Source organism: Marmota monax, unplaced genomic scaffold (assembly GCF_021218885.2).
Source record: "Marmota monax isolate L192 unplaced genomic scaffold, Marmota_monax_Labrador192_F-V1.1 WCK01_AAM20220418_F8-fsc00110, whole genome shotgun sequence".
In the NCBI taxonomy this organism is placed as follows: Eukaryota; Metazoa; Chordata; class Mammalia; order Rodentia; family Sciuridae; genus Marmota; species Marmota monax.
In genome coordinates, this window is record NW_026694633.1 from 2,083,925 (window position 1) to 2,104,935 (window position 21,011).

General features: G+C 37.0%; 1 protein-coding gene across 9 annotated transcripts in view; it reads left to right on the forward strand.

Moving 5' to 3' along the window:
- LOC124078218 (multiple epidermal growth factor-like domains protein 6) overlaps positions 1 to 21,011 on the forward strand; it is a 623,764-nt gene that overhangs the window by 329,267 nt on the left and 273,486 nt on the right. The gene's annotated exons all lie outside the window — the stretch shown is intronic.

Genomic DNA, 21,011 nt, shown 5'->3' on the forward strand with positions numbered 1-21,011 from the left:
TCTACAGTTTCTCTTATCCTGTAATTGGAAAGGGCCATGAAGGACCATAATCTTGTTGCCCATCCCTTCACATCTTTTCTAATGATCAGGAGGAAGGAACTGTGAGATAGGAAACATTTACTTCCAGACAGGCACTGCTTTTTTAATTCATTTTCAACAAGGAATTGTTACCAGGCACAAGTCATGCTATTATTAATTTCAAATTAAAACTCAGACTATGTATGACCTCTTTAAATCAGCTATTTTCCAATTCATTTATTTCGGCTGTAATTATGACTGATTGCTCAATTCTTATTGAAAATAGTATGTGTGGTTTAATTTTAGTTGGAGCTTTTACAATAATAACTAGGGAGTCTTTTTCACATAAATGTGCATGATACCTATTTTTACCTTATAGAATTAACATGACAGGTCTGGATACCTGATATATTTCTCTTTACCGGCTTGTAGAAAAGAATTTGTTTATTTTATGGTTATGGCTATGTAGTTTAAACAAAGAAATTTATTTCTTATTGTTAAAAAGATACATGTCAGCCATGAAATAATTATTGATATCAAATGTATAAGTTCGAGCACCTCCCCACCTGTTCACATGTAGTCACACACACACAAACATGTGACAGCAGAAGCAAAGTATTCCTTGATAAGACAGTTTTAAAGACTTATCAAAGTCCGTGTCACATCCTCCCTCCTTTTTCTTTTCTTTCCTTTTCTTTTTCCATTTTTTTGTTTCATTTTTACATATTGAAACTAGAAAAGAAGCTTCTTCAATTGCTTTTATTTTGTTAAAAGGCCCAACCTTTCTATTTGACACTGAGTTATATTTAAGCCCATTCTTTATCATCTGACAGAAATCCATTTTAAATATTGTTTTGGAAGCCAGATTTCTGACGCTCTGTACTGCTGCTAGACCTTATTTTTGTGTGTGTGATGTACTGCACAAAATTGTCTATTGATATGAAGCAGGCTGTGGAACGATTTTTCAGCTTTGATCACCAGAATGAATCGATTTTTAACAAGCCCTCGGTGTGGCAGCGGTTGCTGATGTTGTGTATCTAACAACTTCATTGAAGGGCTGCATTTGATTTGCTGTTGCTAAGTGCTCTTTCAGTGAGCTTGTCTGTGAAGATTTCCTCACCCAACGGAAGATCTTTTATGGGGTTAGAAAATGCTGCTAAATGTTATTTACTGATTAAAATATAATTATAGGCAGTCTCCATCACACACAATCATCAATTTGCCATTAGTGCAACTTGGTGTAAGCTTTGAAAATGCTAATGAAACTCAAAACCAGCCTTCCCACTGAATGTGCTGAATAAAATAAGAAGGTGTTTCATCACTTGAATGTGCACAGTTAGTGGCAGAATGTATTGTGGTATTACTTAGTACTTACTGTTATTTGTGTTCAGCTAGTAGGCTAGATTAGAAGGCATTGTTGCCTTCACGGAAGAATCCTGCAATCGGAAGTCTCGTGAACGGTCAGCATCCTAACATAATTGGCAACATGAAATCATAATCCCACTGGCTATTTATGGCCCATTTGTGAGCCATAGTGGGGATGAGTATGCCAAGCTGGACAATTAGCTATTGTCATCAGCTTCCTGAAAACAGCAATATAAATTCTTAATCTGCAATAGAATTGTCAGTCCCACTCCTTTTAATCCTCATTTGATTTCATACAGTTAGTTGATAAGCCAAACTGGGTAAAATGTCAATTAAGAGGAAGCATTTTTTAAAAAGGAATTTTCAATAATATTATTGCAAGCTTTATTTATCAAAGTATTTTACTCTAATCTTTATTTTAATGCCTGTTATGAAGTTAATGGATTAGTATGTTGATGTGGATAGGTGTATATGTGTATTATTAGCTCTTTGAAGCATGGGAAGAGATTTTTTTTTTCCTGAAAAAAAATTCAGCCTAGTTATGAGGTTGTATTCTCTTTTTCTTGTTGGATTCTACTAAGAATGTAATGTCCTTTAAATATATTGACAACATGATCCCATAATATTCATAATTTCTTCTCTCCACTTAAAAACATAGTTTAATTTTTTTACTAATCTTCAGATTTTCATCTTGACCCAAGATTGACAATTTTAAGAGTATTTTTGACAGCTGTGACTGTCAAGAATAGAACAGAATCAATGATTAAACTGGGTAAATCCAAGAAAACCAACCTGCCATAGCAAAGAAAAAAATTAATTCTCGTTTTAGAAATAAATATGTCAAAGTAAAATGATTACATTTGTCTGCAGCCCACTTTCCTGAGAGGTTTGGATTCTAGCCACTTATCAGCTTCTTACTGCCATGCAAGGATTCGGATCAGAGAAAGAACAAATATTCTGCAGTTTCATAAGTATAATCATTTAGTATAAGAAATTAGTCTGCTATTAAAATAGTTTAAGTTACATGAAAATGGGAAGAAACCAAGATCATCATAAACTTTGAGTTTCATTTAATAGACAAGCAAAGTATGAATGGAAATCAGATTATGATAAAACTGCTTATAAATTTCACATTAACCCTTCTTCTTCTTTTCCTTTTTTGCATTTGCTTCTTATTTTTTGTGTTGACAAGAATTGACCAAAACTCGGGGAGGGTTTTCTGTTAAATACATGATGAAACACCAGACTCAGTGGGAGCCCCAAACACTGTTTAGTAACAATATTTGTCAACTCTCATTTTGTATTCCCTTAATAAGACTGAGCGAAAGAAATAATTCAATGAGTTTCTGTGTTTATTCTGCTTTTGGGGGTGATCTCTGGGTCTCAGTATAGTATCCTTTTTTTCTATATTTTTAATTAATATGTTATATGTAAGATGGGACTTATTGTCACATATTCATACATGCACACAATATAACAATATAGTTTGGCCAAAATTTTCCCCAGTATTTTCCCTCTCCCCTTCCTCCTCCCTTCCCCTGGTCCCTTTCCTCTACTGATCTCCCTTCAATATTCATGAGATTCCTCCCCCCACCTTTCTTTGCCATTTTCCTTTCTAGCTTCCATAGATGAGAGAAAATATACTCTCCTTGACTTTCTGAGTTTGATTTATTTCACTTAACAATGTTAAGTTCTTAAGTTCTATCCATTTTCCTACAAATGGCATAATTTCATTTTCTTTTATGAATGAAAAAAACTCCAGTGTGTGTGTGTGTGTGTGTGTGTGTGTGTGAGAGAGAGAGAGAGAGAGAGAGAGAGAGAGAGAGAGAGAGAGAGAGAGATACACATATGTCACATTTTTTTTTATCCTTTTAGGAACATCCATTCATTTATTTCATTCTTAAACATAAAAATAATAGAGTAAAATATTTAGAACTTTGTGATTTTTATCTGATTTTTCTTTACTCTAGCAGGGCTTGAAAGACCTTCAAGGGTCTGACTCAAGACTGTCTTTGCTGACTAAAACTGCTCAGATCCAAACCATAGGCTACCATGTGTTACCCACACAGTTGTTAACTGCACAATAGCCTTTTATTAAGACCTCTTGGTGCTCACTTATTTATTCACCAAATCACAGGTGCTTAACAACTTACCACTTACTGCCTGTTTCACATCTTAGAGTAAAATTAGACACTTCCTTTAAGTAACTTTGTTTCCTTTCATTCTTCTTTGGGGGAGGGAGAATATTTTGTGACAATTGCCACATGTTTGAAGACCATCCTTGCTTAGATAATTTTCTCAGAGAACACTCAAAGTTTCCATCACCTTTCTGAAATGGCAATTCTATCCTCCTCTCTGAAAACATGTTAGAATAAAAGATGCCTGACAGCTGATTAGGAAAGTGACATATATTTTACCTCCTTTCAGATGAAACCTTCTAAAATCGTATTTACTTACCAGGGGCAGTGACAGCCTGTCTGGCAAAAATAATTGATATCCTTTCTGGTTATTGTCGAAGGGGAACAATGAAACAAGAAAGACCTTTCTTCTATCTTCAGAGACAAATAAACTGGAAGAAGCTGATTGTCATTAAATTAAGGTTTCCTTTTGGGCACATCTGACCACTGACACATTCTTATATAATTGTAGGAACTCTTTGTCTCACTGGGGTTAATAATCAAACTTGGTGTGGTATTTTCAAATATTTCTGCCATGGAAACAGGCATATTCTGCCTTTGAAGTAGCATAAAAATGTCTGAAAATAAGTAAGTTTAGATATCACTGTGTCCCTGAAATATCAGTTGCATCAAATATAGTGAGCCTTTAGCAATTCAGATTGATATGTACAAAAGTCTTTTCTAAATGAAAGCTTATTCAGTGTTGAATGAGATTTGAGCTGGATTGTTGGTTCCAGTAGTTATAAGCTAAATGATCTTAGGGAAGCCAGGTCCACCTTTTGGAATTTTTACTTTTGACATATATAAAGTAGATAAAGCATTCTTATTATTCTAGATGTAAAATAGATAAATGCATATGTAGTATGCACTTCATAGAGTTCTTTGTTGTAAGGCTTCTCCGCAGTCATGCATAAGGAATTACATAAACATTATTAATTATCATGAGATACCTTTAAAGAAATATGGTTTGGTTCTTATCTGTATAAAGAGAAAAAAATGAAAGAAAAATGCTCTTTTATTCTGAAAGAAAATTGTCTGTTCTGCTTTAAGAAACAAATAAAGCCTGCTTGTTAATAGTATATCAATTATTTTTTTTCAAAGTGTTGTAGCCAATGTTGCCAGAATTGTTCTTTGAAGCACCACTTTGTTCATAGGCATGTTTACAACATTAATTTCTTAGAGTTTTTTTTTAATATAAATGATTTTTTCTTCTTGGCACTTTAACCCCATTTAGATCAAACCACCATCTGCAAGTGTATTAATGTATATGTTTTTTATCTATTTTTAATCATTATAGGTCAGTGTTGCTCATTTTAAAACTTGATAGAGTGAGGTTATTCACTCCTTGGAAACTATTAATCCATGGCAAACCTGAGAACCAGAATCTGAGTCACTCTTCCTGTTATGGGGAGCTGCTTCAGAAAACACTGTAAGTCTGAATTCAAATCAAAGAGAGCTTTATTTACCTGGTCAGTGACTATCATCCACCCATAGAGACTGAAGCTCTGTGGGAGAACAGCAATTTCCTGGCCTGTGTCTTGGGAATTTAAGGACAAAAGCCAACCTCAGGGACTTTCCTCAGTATCATGTAAGCAAGCCAATCATAGAAGGTAAGACAACAATTAGCACAGCAACTTAGACAATTGCATATTGGGTATGAGCAGGTGTTAGCAACCATATGCTGAGTTTGAGCAGGTGGTTAGCAGGGGCGAGAATCTACTTCAAAGTCTTGGGTCACCAAGACCACCATATCCTGGGTTGAGTACATTTTGTGGGATACAAAGTATAGAAAACAATATATCATAAGAAAACAGCTTTCATTTCAGTTTCTTAGAAACAGCTCTTGTAACTTTTTTTTAATAGAAAGCAGCAAAATGGAGTCTTAGGCCTATGACAGTTCTTGCTTTATCTTTGTCTTATCTCACTTATCAAAATCTTATATCTATAATATATATATTTTTACTAATCTATAACCTATAAATTACACTCTTATTGATTGTATTTATCAGTTCACACCACAACATGTAAAATTCCATATTTTCCAGGCACCTATTTCTATATGGAAGCATTCCACAATCCATACATCAATATGTGGCAGATACCATCTGATTAGAGCAGAGTTGTAGGGCATCTGTAGAAGTCATGCTTTGCTGACCTAATGGAATCTTTGTCTTCAGAGAAGGAGAAAATTGGTTGTTTCTGTAGGTTATAAAGTTCCAAGCCATTGCTTGCCACCTGAGAGCATTAATTCCATTATATTGGTTGTTTCCATAGTTAAGGAGTGGCTTTTCAGAGGGCTAACTGTCCATGTCTCTTCCCCAAGCCATTAGGTAATAAATTGGATATAATGTGTAATTTTCATTTTTTTATAATGAGAGATTATTTTAATTCTGTGCACTCAAATGTTCTTCAGCCATTTCACACAATCTCATGTTTTCTGACCTGTGAAAACTGCAAAAACTCCTGGTTTTCAAGAGAGATTCCATTTTGCCACCAGGTTTATAAGTTTCCTCCATTAGATAGAATGTTTGAGTTTACGGAAATCCTACATAGCTTTTTTTTTTTTTTTTTTTTTTTTGGCTTGATTTGCATTTTATTAAACCGTCCTTTAAGTCTTTTTCATTCCTTAATAATAGTGCAATTTTTAATGGATTTTGAGAAATCAAGAATTTAGCTGAACTTTTTTTTGGGGAGACTGGTACCGGGGATTGAACTCAGAGGCACTTGGCCACTGAGCCACATCCCCAGCCCTGTTTTGTATTTTATTTAGAGACAGGGTCTCACTGAGTTGCTTAGCACCTTGCCGTTGCTGAGGCTGGCCTTGAACTCGTGATTCTCCTATCTCAGCCTCCAGAGCCTCTGGGATCACAGGCATGCATCACAATGCCAGGCATGGCTGAACTTTTATATAATGTTGTCATATTAATAACGTTTCCATGGATATCCTTTATAATATTGGAAGTTAATTTTATGTCATAAATTAAAACATTGAATACTGAGAAGTAGCAATTTTTAAAATATAATGCATTAAAATGTTTCTTTTTTTTAGCACATTGTAACTTTTTTTAGAGAGAGAGAGAGAGAGAGAGAGAGAGAGAATTTTTTTAATATTTATTTTTTAGTTTTCGGTGGACACAACATCTTTATTTTACTTTTATGTGGTGCTGAGAATCAAACCCAGCGCCCCACGCATGCCAGGGGAGCACTACCGCTTGAGCCACATCCCCAGCCCAGCATATTGTAATCTTTAGAACACATTACTCTATTATCTCACTACTTTTCATTATTATTTGCTTCTTTATGGAATTTAATACAGTTTTCCTGAATTGAGGAAGTTGGACTGAGGAGGGTGATTTGACCAATGAAAGACCATACAACTTGTTAGTGACATTCAACCACATCTGGAGTGAGAGTATCTGACCAGTTAACCCATTGCCAAGTTTTCATGTTTGGAATCTGCCCTGTTATGGGTAAGACATTCTATGCTACTACTTGAAAAATGTGAATCAAGACATTTTCTTGAACAGCAACAAAATATTTCAATTGAAATGTCATCTAAATACAAAAACAACACTGTTTTATCACTTCCCCAGAGCATTCTAAATCACCCACTATATCACCAGTCATAATTCTTTCCATTATTCTAGATGGACACACTGTCTTTATTTTATTTATTTTTTTATGTGGTGCTGAGAATCAAACCCAGTGCCTCGTACATGCTAGGCAAGCACTCTACCACTGAGCCACAGCTCCAGCCCTCTCTGTTAGCTTTTCTTTTTTGTTCCCTCCTTCCAGAGAACAATGCAACTACTACTATTGCAGATTCTCAAAATGAAATTATAGTTTAAAAAGCCACACAGTTTCATGTTTTTGCCAATCAAAATTTCACGAACCTTTTGGATTCCCTCTTGTTTTGGTAGAGAATCAAAGAAGCGAAACTGTGTTCCCAGTGGAGAAGCCACAACGAAGGCCTTATGTAGAAGCCAGAGTTAAAATGATGCCAACAGGCAGATGGAAACCATGTCTGAATGAGAAAATTCTGAGCCAGGCCTCTTGCTGTGGCTTTAATGTAACCCGGCTGTACCCTGATTTTGCTGTCCTTATTACTGGGATTCCAGTTATTTATGAATTGGATTCCCATGTAGTTATCTTGCTGTTATTGTGAAATGCCACATGATATTTTGTGCTAAGTCAATAAATGCCTCATGCCACCCCTGTATTTATTTTGGGTTTGTAATATCTGTGCTTTTACCCTTTTTCTGACATTTTCCAAGTCTTTCCCTGAAAATCAGCTGGCCACGAAGCAGAGCTTCCTTTCAGCAACTGACAGGCTGCTTCTGCAGGCCTAACTACCAATTCATACCCCAGGGGACTCTCCACCCCAGGAAGAGATTTGCTATCAGTCCTCTGACACTTTGGCTAGTTTAAAAATTACTCCTAGGATTTGGACTTCTTGAAGGTAATTTTTAAAGAGACATCAAAGAAAATATTGTTTGATTGTAGCTTAAGCTTAAAAATAGAAGCATAAAGCAAGATCATTTGAGATGGAGAAGCAGAGGCTATTTCAAGAGGTCATTGGATAAATTCTCTGTGATTCTCAAACTCTTTTGTACAAGATCCGTAATAATGAATGCAGTTTACAGTGTGACGTTATATTCATACTCTGAACCAAAGTTGTATAAAATAATACTTGTCCTTATTACATAGGATTATCAAAATATACTTTTTAAGAAAAGTTAAATATATGATTCTTAAATATTATGGTTAATTGTATGATTTGATTTGACTGGGTCAGGGGTGCCTCAGTAAGTAGAAAAGTATGCCTGGTGTGTGTGAGACTCTTTCTGGAATAAATTAGCATTTGAATCAGTAGACAACTCAGTAGATTCAAGAAGATCCATTCTTGAGTGGTTCTGCCAAGGTAGGCAGACATCATTCCCCCAGTCTTTAGAGAATGCTGCTAGGAGAAAAACGAGTAGGAAGCATGGGTCCCCCCTTAAATGGGTCCCCCCCCCAATTTCTCTCTCTTCTAGAGCTGGATATCCATCTTCTCCTGAGTGACAGAGCTCTCCGTTCTGAAACCTTCAGACTCCAGGGCTTACACCAGTATAGCCCTTCTCCTACCCTGACTGCCCCTAATCTCAGGCTATGAATTTAGGCTGAATTACACCTGTGGCTCCTGTGGTTCTCCATGTTGTACATAGCAATCATGGGACTACACAGGCTCTATAGTCTCATGAGCCAATTACTATAATAAATTTGCTCTTCATAATGATTTGCAGTTCTGCTAGATAAAAATGTACAATTTAATATGAAACTTCACTAGATCTGTGACTCTTTGTTAGCAAGAATTCAAACTAACTTCATATCCCTAAATAATTCTTGGTTGGGCCAATAATGCCCACATAATATTAAAAGACCTTCTGCCCAACGTTTTACTTATTTCTTCCAAATTTATTGACTTTTTAAAAAAAGTCAGGATTAATTTTTATATTTTGTTATATTTGTTATATTTTGTTATATTTTTATATTTTGTTTTATTCTATTTCATTTTTTTTGAAATGCTTAGTACAGGCCACTAAATTATTTTCATAAGCCACAATAGGTTATGATCAAGTTTATTTTTTTTAAAGAGAGAATTTTAATATTTATTTTTTAGTTTTCGGCGGACACAACATCTTTGTTTGCATGTGGTGCTGAGGATCGAACCCGGGCCGCACGCATGCCAGGCGAGTGCGCTACCGCTTGAGCCACATCCCCAGCCCCACATGATCAAGTTTAAATAACACTACTCTAACATAAATATGATGCTCCCAAACACCATGGGAAGAGTCAGATTTCTTTCTCTGCCTTTTGAATAAAAAAACTAACAAGAAGCATGAAGGAGGTAGGAGAAGGGAAGATGTGAGAAGAGCAAAGGTTCAATCCCTCTTCAGGATGTCAGTCTTCTAGAAAAATGATAAGACTTTCCATAAAAGTCCTAATTCTTTTGTCTCACAAAGCACCAATATTGCTTAAGTTCCAACTCTGGCTCTTTTTCTCCTGATTAGAGTGGAATTCAGATGATTTTTTAGAGTTTAGCTTAAAGTGAATTAGTTTCAGCCTCATTTAAAGATGAGGAAAACTGTGACTCAAAACCAAGAACTTTTCCATCCTCAGAAATTCCATGGGAAGCCCCATGGGAACTGCCCCGGGACTCAGAAGGTTAAGTGACAGTCCCCAAATAGGAAATCTCAGGCAAAGTACTTACTGGTCCTCTGAGTGCAACTAGCCTCATCTCTAAAATGGGGAGGGGACTGCTGTAAGGACCAAAAGTGGACCATACATAAACATCTTTGTAGATCATAAAAGCACTTTGAAGACACAAAGAAGCTTTAATTATTCCTGATACTTTATACAGTGAACATGTTTCTATCCCTGGAATATTCTGTAGTACATAAAATCTAATTGTTGCTCTATTTACACATATTTAGAAGCAATTGAGATCGTGAGTATAACATCTAGGTAAGTCAAGTTAATTCTGTAAGTGCCTTCTCTCTTCTACATCCAGTTTAGATTAAAATATATGAAAACGTGATAGCTATTATAGTTAATAGACCATCACTGTAAAATGCTCTAAAATTTCCAAGTTAAAGAGCACCATTCTGATAAAATGTGCAATTATTATATAAGGCTTTCCACCTGTGGAGGCTTCTAATTATGCTTCCCATGCATAAAAAATGCAGCTAGAAAAACTGATAAATGGCCAACAGCTACTTCCCTGCTGATTACACAAAATTTCATTATAGTAGAACATTTAACAATTTAATTCTGAGCTCTCTCAGGAATAGTCTGTAAAATGTTTTGCTTAGGTCTCTTTTTAAGCACTGAATTCTCAGTTTAAATAAAAGGCACATCAAGCCTTTGCCATAAGCAGAGTTAAATCATTTAATCGCCAGAGATAAGCTTGAAGATGACAGGTAAAGAAAAAAGAAATAAACATGACCAGAACATGCTAGAATATTTTCCTCTCTTATTAGAGAGACAATAATTGTTGATATGGAAATGAGGCAGTTTTATGGCAAAGGCCATTTCAGATTCCTAAGAGATAGTTTTAAAATTCCCTAAAAATACTAGGGGGAAATATCTTAGGTATATTTATGGCTTTTATTCATATCTTTTACAAAGTGTTTCAGATACTCATAGTGATAGTTATTTTGAGCTTTCTCTTTTTGGGTGCCTTCTTCCGCCTCCGCCTCCTTCCCTGATTCTCCTGATTGCATAAAAGAGAAAGCTTCATTCTGGCACTAATGTGTCTGTTACATTTGCTGTTCCTACACTGGGCAGGTGCTATTCTCCTGTTTTTAACTGGACAAGCAGGCCCCAAATTGATGGCCCTGGGACCTCTCCAGGCAGTAGAGTCTGCATCTGAGAACCAGCAACGCTGGAGCCTAGGATGACATACCATAGTACATTTACACCCAGCTTTTCCATGTGAATCCAAAAGACTTACAAGCCAATAAAGTCCCAGGAATCTCCCTTTGATTCCTGCATTGTATGACTTACATGTACACCATTTTTGGATACCATTTCCTGTTGCTAAATTCTGAGCATCTTAATCTCTTTCTTCCTTTCCAAGGATGCTGAAGGAAGCTCAGTTACTTCACTTATCCCTGGATACTTCCTTCCTGTGCTCCTACTAAGATGTTGTAGCCCTCTACTGCCGACCCCTTCTCAGTCACACTCTAGCTCCCCTCTCACTTCATGCTCCAGCTACAAGACTCATCACCTAGGCCCTTCCCACACACATGAGGGGGATTTGGTGTAGGGAGGATCCTGGGGCTGGATCAGATCAACCTGTTCTTGGGTCCTGGTGCTCACCAGCTGCTTGACCTCAACTTTGATTGCTGTTGTATAAAATGGCAACTATCTCAGGACTTGTGGTGAGACCATAGCCTTCCACCCACAGCTTCACACTGTCTTACTCCCAGTTCAAGGCCTCTGGAAAAGAGTGCTTCTCTACTACTAGTGTTTCTGGAATTTACCTGTCATTTCTCTTCTCTCCTTTCTATTAAGTTAGCTTAGCATCTTCCAGTGGGCAGTCCTCCTTAGAACTTGGGAGAAGAGACAGAATCTGAAGAGGGATAAAGTCAGTGAAGAAATAGGAGAATTAGGAATGAAGATATCTATCATTTTTGTCCTATTTCATAAACTTCTCCTAGAATAACTCCTTTATTCTCCATTCCCTATATTCGCAAATGGTGCAGTTCCGATCTGTTGAAAGCCCAACACAGATTTTATCACATTATTAAAATTGTATTTGATTACAATATCTGGAAGTATCTTCTCTAACCCAGAACTTCTCAGGGGTTTTTTAATGTTATTTATTTATTTAAACGTATTGTCTTGGTGACTTTCCTCATTTAAGATAGGTGTGTGTGTGAAGTATCTTTTTTGTTTAATTGACCCAAAGAAACCAGTGTGTGTGTGTGTGTGTGTGTGTGTGTGTGTGTGTTTTGTGACATGAGAAATAAGTGTTTTACTTAGGTGGTCGAACTCACACCTATAAATAGAAATATTAGATTTAAATTATCACTTGATATGTGCAGCATCCTGATACTGTCCTACCATCATGGAATATTTAAAAGGAAATAATTTTTGAAAGATTAATTTCTTCTAAGGCCCCATGTTGACTCTCCTTGTCATTCAGATTGCTGATTGTGCCAGTCATTTAGTAATGTATGAGATGATTATTTTCCATAGATGTCTTCCTACCTTGGTAGCAATTCCAACAGCTGATGTGTTGGGCAGGATTCCAACCAGAACCTTCTGGGGAAAGTTGCAGTGTCATCACTGAATTTGCGAGCCTCTCATCTTGTAGTTTGGAAGTTTCAAATGAAGCTTCCCCACCCCTCACTTCTTATACACTGTGTTTAAAGTCAGAGCAGACCCCCCAAATCTCATTTTTTTTAAGTTTTAGAAATTTAGTTAAATAAAGTTGGTAACTATTTTCATTTGAGTTGCTTTTCCCACAAAAGGGCTCAGAGGTGTTGTGGAACACATTTTAGTGAGAATAAATCTATGAAAATCTATGGTTTAAAGCAAGGTGGGTCTCCCTATTATGGCAACTGGGTCTTGTGTTAAAGCCTGACACTTTAGCACAGGTCTGCTTCATGCCTTCAAGACTTTTGGTGACTTGCCTTTGCAGAACCAAGATCACATCTGTAAGTTTTAATTTCTTAATGACCAAGAAGACAGCAGAGAAGAAAATTATAGTTGGTGAGTAAAGGGGAGGTGTATATATTATATGTATAAGACATAGATAAAGATAGATTTAACTATGATTCAGTTATCCAGAAGATTAGCCAACAAATGCCTTTGTATTTCCATAATGGCCTCCATTTGTAAATCAATTGTGCCCTTAAAACTGAGTTGCTACTTTCTGAATGCCACTCGCTTTGGACAAGGAAATTCATATGTATGCCCTGAGGGGAAAAAATGGAAAGCATGTCTTTCTTTTACCATCTATCTCTGTCTTAGCATAAATTTGCGATTCTATTGTGATTATTCTTTTCAGGAAAGGCAAAGCATGAATGATTTTCTTTGTAACAAAACATTGTGATTTAATTGTTTTTAATAGTTGATTCTGGTTTCTGACTTCAGCTGTGTTCTTCATGACAAGCTCCTATTTCCTGATCTCCCCACTCCTGCCTTCCCATCCTGTAACTTGACAGGAAGACATTAAAAGACTGATGAAAAACTGCCTATGCCTCTAGCATGCTGCATCTTATCTCAACAGTTACTCAATAGTTCACTATTGAATGAGAGCTTAATTTTCCCTTTTATGCAAGACTTGGTGTGGCGCAGAAGGCAGTAGGCTGGAAGTGGTGTCTCATGTAGAGTGCAGAGCTCAGGAAAGATGAGTCAGAGGCAGTCAGTAAGGAGGCACAGGGAACAGAAGGAATGATGCTCTCCTGCTCCTGACTGGGGACCATAAGGACCACTTGGAGCCATTCAGGACCACTGAATTTGTTCTATGAGGTTAGAACCTCCCTCTTTGTTCTTTTGCTCTTTAATCTCACACCTGGCACAATAACTGATATGGGCCATTGAAAAATGCTATTAATAAACTTACTGTTAATACAAACAAAATTAACATTCTCTGAATGCAAAATGGAATGAAATGAGTCCTCTTTCACATCTGAAATACTTTAAGATGTTTCAGAGTGATTTGAAAAATGATTCTCTTTTGATGAAAGTCATGTTCCTATGAAAGACACTAAGGCTATCTGCAAAATCACTACAAAATCAAATACTGAAGTTGCCTGTCTATTTATTTTTAATCTTGAGTAGCGAGGCAGTGGTGCACAGTGTTCAATAAAATATTTGGCGACACAGACACAGAAACACTTTAAAAAACTTCTATTTGGGGGAGCAAAAATAGGATTTCTAATCAGTGCAGCACCCTTTAGAATCATTCAATTGATGCCTGTGTATTTAGGGAGAAAAGAAATGAGGAACATGAATAGATTTCCTGAGAGAGTTGGAGTGAAAAGTGATTAAGCTTAGAACATAAAATTACCATTTATGATTAGTTCAGTTCAATTAATTCCATCTATCTATCTATCCCTTAATTCATTTATTCAATCAACCCACATTTATTGAAAAACCTATTTTGTGTCAGGCTCTGTGCAATGCCTTGGGGACCCAGGGATCAAAGACACCATCAAAGAATTCATAGTCTTGTGGTAAAGACAGAGATGTAATTGCAGTACCCCAGGGCAGCCCGAGTTTCATGCTAGGAATTACAAGGGGCTCTGGAGCACATAAGGCTGGCAAGTGGTGCCAGTTATCCATGGGGTCGCAATTACAAAACCACATGGGAGGCCAGAGGAAGAGACATCAAACAGTGACCAAAACATAGTTTACACTGAAACAGAAAATATTCCCTACCTTCAGGGAGCTTTCAGTTCTTATTTATCTTAGTTTTAATTCATATGTTTTTAGGCAATCATCTTTGAAGATATTTTTAGTTCTGAGAAGCTTCAGTGAAATTTTCTGGTAATAAAACTGGGTATGTAACCCCTTGCCTCTGATTGCTTGTTTGTTTAAAGATTCCTGATTCATCTGCTAACCATTCCTATCTGCAAAGAATTTCAGCACTGTTACAATTTTTGCTTAATGCTATATTCAAAAAGTCATGGAGACATAGCAACAAAATCCAAGCAACTAATGTTAACTTGGGTGACATGGCATGTTCATAAGTTCTTGCATATTATCTATGAAATGCTATAATCCAGTTTGTCCCAAGAAAACTCTTGCATTCCTGTCTTAATTAAATCTCTCAAACCAACCGGTTTTCTGCAGGCTATAATCCATTCATTCAGGTGTGAAAGGCCGGAACCTATTTACATATTCACAACCCTGATAGCTGTGTCTGGGATAAAATAAATTTATTTCTGAGTTGTCTGGGTTCTGCAGATATTGCAATTACTATTGTGTATTCAAGCTTTCTCCTAAAGGACTCATTTAGGGCAGTTCTGAAAAATACCGAAAATATGAAAATAGATTGTAAGCTCTTGGGGCAAAGACCATGTTTTGATTTTGGTTCTCTTTATTGCTCTGAAAATGCTGTATGCCTGAAGTTCCTTATAAATATGTAAATAAAAATAAAATGATTAGCTGAACTAGGAGAAAGACAGGAGGTTCTTTCTTATAAAAGAACCTTTATGTGAGGAAATAACCGCCCCCCCCCCCAAAAAAAATGCAGCCATTGGGGAAAGAATGTTCTGGATTATATAGCTCTAGGTTTATTTTCTTAGGCTTGTCACAATGGGAATGATATTTGTTTGAAGTTATAGCAATAGTCTGAGATGAAAGAGGCAACAAGGAAACCAGTAATTCAATACCTGGCAAGTAGAGTAATTATAGTACTCCGTCCCTCGTGCTGGGGAAATGACAGAATACTAAGGAAGGAGAAGGAGCAAAGAAACAGAATTCAGAGAGGGATGAAACAGACCCACAATTGGGCTTAGCATGTTTGAGGGTCTATCTGGCAGACACCGACTCTCAGAGGAAAAGTGGTGCAAGCGAGTTCTGGGAATTATTTTAAAAGTGAAAAAAAAATAAGAGCCTATGAAAGGCGAAGCATAGGGATAACCTCACAGATGAAAAGCAAGATAAGGAAACCATAGGAGTCCACCATCTGCAAAGCCTAGTCTGTTTTTTAAGATCTGAAATGCAAAAGCAATTATCTGCTGAATAGAACAAGGGCAGATCAGCAAGGAAGAGAGTAAGGGAACAGCAGAAGCCTGCAGGGCGGTCAGAAAGGCCAAGACACAAAATGAGTTCCAATTAGAGCAGGTCACCAAGGAGAAAGAAAAACCTTTCATAACACATTTGAAACAAGAGCAAGGCAAAAGGAAGTACAAGCTCCCCAGTTAATAAGAGGGGAAACAAATAACCCGAGATGGAGAAGCTTCAGGTTTTATATCTATTTGCTTTTAGTTTATGGGGTGGGGGTGGGGAGGGACAAGCATCAACAATAAGAGACTGAATACAAGCCACAAATTGAGGCTCAGAAATGGTGATTAAAGGAAAGACCAAGCAATTAAAACTTCACTCATCCTAGCTAAATTCAATAGAGAGATTACCTGCAGTGACCACTGACATGACTTCTGAGAGACTCTGCCTTTCTGTGATTCTGTTCCTGAGCCACTGGGGGTTGGACAGAATTCTGTGAATTAGTATTCAGAGGCCTTTTGGGATGCCTCCCTTCTACATCAGAGTCCTGGAAATGAAGTCATTGTACCTAATTTCAAGTATTGGAAATAGCATGGAAATAAATAGAAGTAATACCTTTTTTTTTGTACTGGGAACTGAACCCAGGGGCACTTTACCACTGAGCCACCTCCCTAGCCCCTTTCATTTTTTTAGAATTTTGAGACAGGGTCTCACTAAGTTGCCCAGGCTGACCTCAAACTTGCGGTCCTCCTGCGTCAGCCTCCCAAGACCTGCGATTATGGGTGTGTGCCACCACGCCTGGCCAACAATACATGTTTTAAACACACTTTCATACATAGAAACTGGACCATTTCTTCACAAGTCAAGCAGTCATGTTTTAATTAGTAATGAACACTGGTTTGTCAATAGGAAATTAGGTAAATTAACTTGACTTCTTTTTAGGAAATTACTGTACTTTAAGTTAAAGAGGAAATGAGCCTGTTTACATTTTTCTTTATATTTTCAAGTAGTACAATACAAAGCATAAGGCTAGTGATATTGTTTTCTAGTATCTGGAAATATCAGAGCATCTCAACATGGTGTAATAGATTCCTGGTCTCTTCAGAATTAACTCATTTCAATAAACATTTATCATGCCTCTCATATGTATATGCAACCAGTTTATTGAGCAGTTGAACTCAGTGGGAGAGTAATAGGAAATGGCTCTGCTTTTCCAAATGTCTTTTTAAACTGCATTTTTGTGCCTCCCTTACAGTTTCTAATTGCTAGAGTTTGAAGAATGTGGTGTCAGTAGTGAGTACCTAAGCCACCTGGTTCTAACAGGAGATGGTCATCTCATGTCACCCCAGGAAACATACTTAACCCTTTGTGTATCATTCGACATCTACCAAATGGGAATGACAGTGTTTGTACTTCAAAGGACTGTGGTGAAGATATAAGAGATTATTTATACCAATTGAAACTGAGCCTTGTACATAGTGAACACTCAGCAGGCATTCACTATGGTAAGGTCCTTGCTTAGCATCTGGTGGGCCATCTTAAATGACAGCCGCCATTTTAAGAAAAATGTTGCTTTCCTGTTCAAGGGGCTTTCTGAGAAAGGCTCACCACTCCCTCATACCAACCCTACCCTTAACTACCCACATTAGGACCCATTCAGCTCTAATCCCTGACCCTGCCCCATAAAAGTTTGGAATCCCAAGTCTGTTTTGCCTCTCTCCATTTATGGAGAGATGTGTCAGCTTTGACAAATAAGCTCTCCTGTGTATCTCTCTGCCTGGTCTCTGGGTTTTCATTTCTCGCTGGCCCATCTCCCGGTTCCTCGCTTTCATGTCAGCTATATTGTTATCTCAGTCAATTCCATGTTTCTTTCAGTTATGCTCAGTTACTGAATACTTAACATCTCCTGAAACTCTCATCTTGTATCTTCTCTCCCAGTTCAGTTTTGACCCTAAATTTGAGGGAACTGCTTTGAAGAGAAAGGCGAGCTCTTTTCTTATCCTCTCTGAAGTTGAGTCAGACACTTAGGATCAGGAATAAAAGCAAGATTACCATGAGCAGGCCAGATTTGGGTCTTCTGACACACAGTTGAGATTGACATGGTGGGTCTTAGGCAGAGACACAGGATCCATATGGCAGGAGCCCATGCTTAGCTTTCTCATAAAACAAACAGATGTGTCCTTAGAGAGGTTTCTGTGGGAAGTACTCAAAGTATAGTCCCCAGTGTAGAATGTGGCTCCTCCTTGACAGTTTTGACATCCCTTACTTCCTGCCAACTGGTCAACCCCATAACTAGGGTCTGCTCTTACTGGCGGCCCACAGTAGTAGGAAGGCACTTGCAAGACAACCAGGATGCTATTTCTGGGAAGTCTCTCAGCTCTCACATTATTGCCCTGCAAAGTGAGAGGAATACAGGCTACTTCTGGCTACCCTCAGCCTTCTGATTATAAGATTTGGGGTGGCAAGTGCAGCAATACTTACATGCCTATCTCTTAATTAGCCCTGACATAATTGTTGGCAGCTCTTTGTAGAACACAAGATAATCAATGTCTATTTGGTCTCAGCTTTGAGGCTTGTCATCAATTCTAGGAAAGGGAAACATTCCCTATGAACTTGTTACCAATATATGTGCCCCTTAGTTTGAGACCAAGGCTACTCATTGTAGTCTTTTATCTTCAGAGGTTCTCTCAATGTTCTATCCTCCCATGCTCAATAAGCACATACCTTGTTTGAGTCCTGCATATCTGATTTATTTCCTCATCCCTGTGTTTACCTTTCACTCCCATATTTGAAACTCACTATTTAAAAAAATATTTTTTAAACATTTTTTAGTTTTGATGGACCTTTATTTCATTTATTTGTATGTGATGCTGAGAATCGAACTCAGTTCTTCACACCTGCTAGGCAAGTGTTCTTCCACTGAGCTACAACCCCAGCCCTTGAAACTCACTTTTAATTATTGACATTTTTGTAATTCCCATGGATACTTGATACAGAACAACTTAGATAAAGGTTAGTTCATCAAAGTTTTCCAAGCCTATACTTATGGTTTGACTCCACAAAATATGCTGTAAGAGTAGGTATTTTGTAAGAAGTTTATTAGATTCAAAGGCAGAAAAAAAGTTGAGACAGTAAAGTTGTGAAACTAGTCACTAGTTCCTATATTCCTGGTCCCATGTCTTAAAAATCTGAACTCCAGATGAATGATGCAGTGAACTCTTCCTAAATTACTGCTTCACTATTTGCATCTCTATTTTTATTTTCAAGGACAGATGGAAAAACAAACCCAGTAGATTAGTTTCCATGTCATCACATTAATAGCAGAAATGGACCATTAGCGGTGCCAATCTCAGGAAATGGGATGCAGATTTTTTATAATGCCCTCCTGATCTTGGGTGTGGTTAGACATAGCCAACTTTTCAGGAGTCTCTGTCCCCCAATACCATTACCCTTGAAATGATATGCTTTCATTTGTTTATCTCAAAACTCATGTGGAAGAAAGATCTGGTACTTTGTCTTATGTTTACTGATTTAAAACTCTAAACAATATGGCCTTCATTCTTCCCTTCCCCTCAAAAATTTTTTTCTTTCTTTTTTTTTGTTTGTTTGCAGTACTGGTGATTGAACCCAGGGGTACTCTACCACTGAGCTACACCCTCAGCCTTGGCACTTTGTATTTATTTATATATTGAGATGAGGCCTTGCTAAGTTACTGAGCCTAAACTTGAACTTGGGATCCTCCTGGGGAAGACTTCAAATCGGATTACAGTTTTACGCCACTATAGCCAGCTTCCTTCTGATACAGTTTTAAACATGGGGGAAATGCTTGTAAAGGAAAATTAGCTAATGTAGGCTAAAATCTGCTTTAACTTTTGTATCACAAGTGCCAAAATTCAAAAACTAAAAAGAAAAAAAAAATCTTTAGTCTTCTTATTAAGATACTGTTATTTCTCTAGCTATACCTCCCCACAAGCTCATTATGCCAACTTTTCCTTTACTATTGTGTGGTAGTCCCTTCTCAACTTAAGTCTGGTGTGAGAAAATTGAGAAATAACACTTTAATCCTGGAGGACTGATTTCATTAAAGATCTTATTATACATTGGTGATCCAGCCTTGCTGTGTTAAGAATGGCTTTGAGATGACATTGATGAAATTGCTCCTGTGGATAGAAGTCACTTCTAATGTGGTTCCAAAACCCAAAGGCATGAGAGTGTTAAATCATGTCAGGTGACTCCAGATTAAGAATTAAAACTCTTGGATTCTACCAGTGCAGAAAGTTACTCCATTTCTCTGGGCTTCAGCACAAAATGTAAGGTGAGGTCTCATTCCAAATCATTCCTGTATCTTGTCAGTCAGCCTCCCAAATAAAATTCATAATGCTTTAATTAGTAATAGGCATCATGCTAAATATTTCGCCTTCATTATCTTATTTAATTCTCACAAAAACCCTTTCAAGAAGCGATCTTGAATGCTCAAGCAAGTCTTTTTCACAAAATCTGACATTTTCATGTGGGGGATCAGAATTGAATACAGGTCTTTGTAGTGTATGACTTTTCACTTTTAACTACTAATATTGCTTTGAAATATTTAGACTCAGTCCTTTTCTATGAATTTTTAGATTATTTATCAGAGAGTAAAATGATAAAATTGAATTTTTTAAGGATAGGTTTTTTATTTACATTGCCAAATAATATTTGTAGACAGTATCCTTCAGATGGGCCAGGAAACCTTTACTTTAGGTTTGAAAGTTATGTCATATATCAGAGTTGCAGAGTTTCATGTAGAACAAATTATAAACCTCATGAATAATAGCAGTTGTTTATATAGTGAATCTTCTGTTTTGTTTTTCTGTATGAGCTCAGGGTTGTTGGTCCTGTTCCCATTTTCTATTTTCTACTCTTAGTGGCCTATGACTTGTCTGTATGTTTTTGTTCATTATAGTTCCTTCCATTGCCTTTTATGAAGTGCCTTGTGTCTATTTGTGTTATATGCCTCAAAGACTTTTTGTTAAGTGATTTAAGATTACTACCTGAAAATGGTATTTATCTGATGTTGGGGTAATATCAAATGGAAAGAAAATTCTAAGAAACTGCCAATTTATCTCTTAAGGGAAGTGTTTAACCCTTTCATTAATCAGGAACAAGTGTAGTTGACACTGCTATTAATAACAAGTGTTGACATGCAGTGTTATTCACTAGGTGTCAAGTTCATGTGGAATATTCTATCAG